We start from the raw sequence: 4,570 nt of genomic DNA, 5'->3' as shown, positions 1-4,570 counted from the left end.
TAACATTACCCTATGAACCAATCAACATACTAAATGCATACATACGCCTTTCCAGGCCATGACCTTCCGGTCCACATAGTAATGCCTTCCGGCCTGTAACATATAATGACAACTACCCGGATTTCCATCCGTTAAAAGGGTCGGCCTTTGCACCATAAACCCTAGCGATATAGTGAGGATAACTCACCTCGAAACTGCCAACTGAACAGATAGCTCAAGCTGCTCCGATCACTGATACGATCTCCACCTCTGGACAGTCACCAATGCACTGAACTCAAACCATAAACAACAATTACCAAAATACCCCTAGAACCACTGGTCAATCCTTGGTCAAAGACAAGGTCAAAGTCAACCCCTGACTGACCCTACTCGCCGAGTCAACCCTATGACTCGCCGAGTCCCCATACTCAGAACTTCACTCAACCCGCGACCTAACTCGCCGAGTCACCCCAAGACTCGCCGAGTTCAACGACTCTGAGTCCACTCGCCCTTAACTCACCGATTCCTTAAGACACCCTTTCTACACGTCGAGTATCCCCTTTTTACTCGATGAGTTCCTCCTGGAAGAATCGCGGGGCCACCCCGACTCAACTCGTCGAGTCTGAAGAACAACTCGACGAGTCCTAGTAAATCTTCAAGCTACTCGCCGAGTCTGTTTATCAGACTCGGCGAGTCCATGCCATGCAGTCGATCAAACTACTTCCTGAGATAGGTATGGCTCCGAAATACACAAGCATGGGACCTTCTGGACCTCTAAAGGTCCTAATACAGGGTTATATTCGTTTGGGTAACAAGGTAATAATCCATCTAATCACCAAATGGGTTCCATAAACCCTAGATCCATGCACACATCAATATAACAGAAATGATCCGAATATTACCTGAATAACGCACTCTCTGTGTCCCCAAACCTCAGAACTCGAATCCCTTGCAGTTCCTTTAGCCAAGATTCTTCTTCTCCTTGCACAACAATTTCTTCAAGTCACCAATGGCCTTCAATCTTGCTCTAGATGTCCACAGCCGCTTAGGGTTCTTCTCAATCGACTAAAAGACGGCCAAATGACGGCATATAGTGCGTTATATACGACCCAAACCTGAACGGTTAGGGTTTTCGCTAAACAGTGTAGACTCGCCGAGTCCATATCGGACTCATCGAGTCCAGTCGCGAACCCGCGACCAAGTCTGCGCTCCTACTCGGCGAGTCTAGGCTCCAACTCGCCGAGTCCCCTCTTAAAACACCCCCAAAATCATAATTATGTCAATATTTGAAATTCCGGGCTGTTACATATATATATATATATATATATATATATATATATATATATATATATATATATATATATATATATATATATAGGTTTAGAGAACATGTGACTGTCATGTAAGTAAGCTTATATATAGAACCCTCCAAACAATATAGTTTTGATCCATTTACATCCGAAGTAATCATGACATCTTTTTTACTATTATTCCTTAATCATTTGACTTACCAAATCAATCAAATATATGTTCTTTTTTATTCATTGTGTATAAAAACTTAAAGCATTAAAAGTCGTGACCATTTAATAAACTCTCTAGTAGATTCTAAGTGAAACTAATAGAATAAAAGATAAATATGTTATAACTCAATCAATTTTTTTTCACAAAATCATTGGATTTAGTTTTTCAATTGAAAGACAAAACATTTGAGTTATATTCGTTAAAAAATATTGGTTTTTTATTTTCTCTATAAACTTCAATAATTATTTGTAATATATATATATATATATATATATATATATATATATATATATATATATATATATATATATATATATATAGATTCATATGAGGATGAGTATCTATTGTGTGGATGTAGAGACCGATAAGAATTTAAAAATATTTAAAATAATTCATATAAGGACATAATAGTAATCTTACCTATAATTAATTAAGGTAAACAATTAATTCAATTGATAAACCTTGAAATTAGGGATACAGGTAATATTTACGCCTCTTAAACTTATCTCCACCTCCACGGCTCCATGATATTCCTAATGACTACCATAGTTACCAGCAATTTATCCTCCATACACCAACACCACAATCGTCGGAAAATCCTAAACGACCACAGTTGTCATACACCACTACCAACACAGTAGCAACTGTTTTTTAGTTGATGTTTTACAAAGCCTAAATCTTTCCAGATTCTTGAGGAATCGATAAATCGAGAAAGTTTTACATGTCACTGTGTTCGTTCCCTCCTATCGACCAAAACAAAAACATCGAGATTTTATGATGACGACTTCATTATGCCTCCTAAGGTTTGATTTTCAATTTTTACAAATCATCTTGTTAATAAATGTTTTTTCTTTGGGTTCTAAAATTTTGGAATTTCTATTTTATATTATAATAGAATGATTTTTTTTTATGTAAGAAGTATTTCAGAATTTTTAAAAATATGATTGATTTTGATTGTGGTTGTTGTTAAATTATTATTTAAGAGTTTTTTTGTGAAGGTCACATCAGTTGGTTAATTTTTTTAATTCTGTCAAAAGTTAAGAATCGTTTTCTTATGTACTGGATTCCGTGGGAATTGGTAAATTGAATTTTGCTATGTATAATCAAATGTTAGGATTGCTAATTCTCATATCTAATTGTTATTTAGTAAATTAAAAGTAATCCATCAATTTAGATGCAATTTAGAAAAGTTGCAATAAGAAACTCAACTTATTGGCTTATGTTCTTGTTTGATTATTGTTTCGTTGTTTTTAGTTTTGGATGATACCCACCTACAACGCCATTAAACAAATAGAAAAAAGGCAGTCTTGGTTCTTTGTTCTTTGTTTATTCCAGAAAACACATGTTACATTGTAACGAAAAAGGGTTCTTGACTTCCTTGACTTCCTGGTGTAAAAAGGGGTCACATCTTCACATCATTCTTAAAGAATTCAATGACAATACATCTTAGTGGCAGCATTCACGAATAAGAGAGACGAAAACAATCCATTATGTGAGAATTGATTTTCGTAGATTGGTCATGAGTAAAGTAATGTTATTGTATGACTATTCTCTTAGAATAAGAAGTTTTTTGTATGTTGATTCTTTTATTTTTTGTTGTTTAATGTTACTTCTCTTCATCTCACCATGGTCCAACAACAATCAGAACCTCAAAATTCTCAATATCATCCAGTGAAGAAGTAAAGAAGTCCATGTGTTATTTTTAGGAATTATGAATTTATAAAAGTATTCTTTAAGAATTGTGACTTTTCAAGTTTTTGGATTAAGACCGTTTCATAGTAATTAGTTTCAAGTTTCTTCTAATTCTTATGGGATTTTGATCCTACTATATTTATATTTAATTTATTTACCTTCATTCTAGAAGAATTTTAAGTTTATATTCTTTAAGAATAGGATGTCATTCAAGAAAGGTTTATATATATATATATATATATATATATATATATATATATATATATATATATATATATATATATATATATATATATATATATATATATATATATATATATATATATATATATATATATATATCAAAGTTATGGATTCATCTGGTTTCTAGAAAATGATTATTCTTATACCAATGCGATTGAAATATATTTGTTTGTATTTTTTTTTTTTTTTGCTTTTATACCGTGCTTCCTAAATGATGTTAAGAATATATAGAAGTATTTTTTTAAGAATTCACTTCCATCAATTAATATTTTGAACAAACTACATTTTAAAAGAATAACCATAAATAATGGTGGTTTGTGTGAAGATGAAGATGGTGTTGGATGAAAGTAAAAAAAAAAAAAAAAAAAAAACTACATTTTGAAGAATGTGTAACAAAGTCGCAAACCATGTCCAAATTTGTCTTGAAGAATCTGATTAATTTATTCTTTAAGAATGTGAAAACAGCTTAGAAAATCGATTAAAAAAAAAAAAAAAAAAAAAAAAAAAAGATGAATTTTACTTCAAAAACAAAGAATACAACTTTTTTCTTGGAAGAATTAAAAATCGCTTGGAAAGATTTCAATTATTCTTGAAAAACGTAATTATAAGTTTCCAAGTTGTGAAATATATTGGAAAGATTTTAATTCTTCTTAAAAACCACTCCTCCTGTATTTAAGTGGTATTTAATTTGCTTATTTATCACCCTCGTTGCTTGGGTTACTTGGGTTAGATTTTTGATTAGTAGCAAGAATACACACATGCCTTATTTTGTTGTCAACCGAATTGATATGTTGTATTTTTCTTTGTTAATGTTTGCGAGTATAAGCGGATAGTGGATTAGTTAAACCAAAATATCTCGTATTTCCTCATTTGTTGTTGAAATAAAATTACATTCTTAGTCATGAATATCCGTTTCTTTGAATTAGGTGGTATTTTTAATTTTCCTTAAATTTATTTATATAAATTACTCACCTTCTAATAATAACTACATTTATTGGTGGGTAAATTACACGGATGGTCCCTGTCGTTTAGGGTAATCTGCGTGTTTGGTCTCTAACAACTTTTTTTAACTCGGATAGTCCTTAAAATATATTTTTGTTACGCGTTTGATCCTTATCCGAGATAAAACGACTAT

This window comes from Lactuca sativa, chromosome 3 (assembly GCF_002870075.4).
Source record: "Lactuca sativa cultivar Salinas chromosome 3, Lsat_Salinas_v11, whole genome shotgun sequence".
Classification (NCBI taxonomy): Eukaryota; Viridiplantae; Streptophyta; class Magnoliopsida; order Asterales; family Asteraceae; genus Lactuca; species Lactuca sativa.
The sequence above is the reverse complement of the archived record's forward strand: the minus strand, read 5'-3'. Positions refer to the sequence as shown.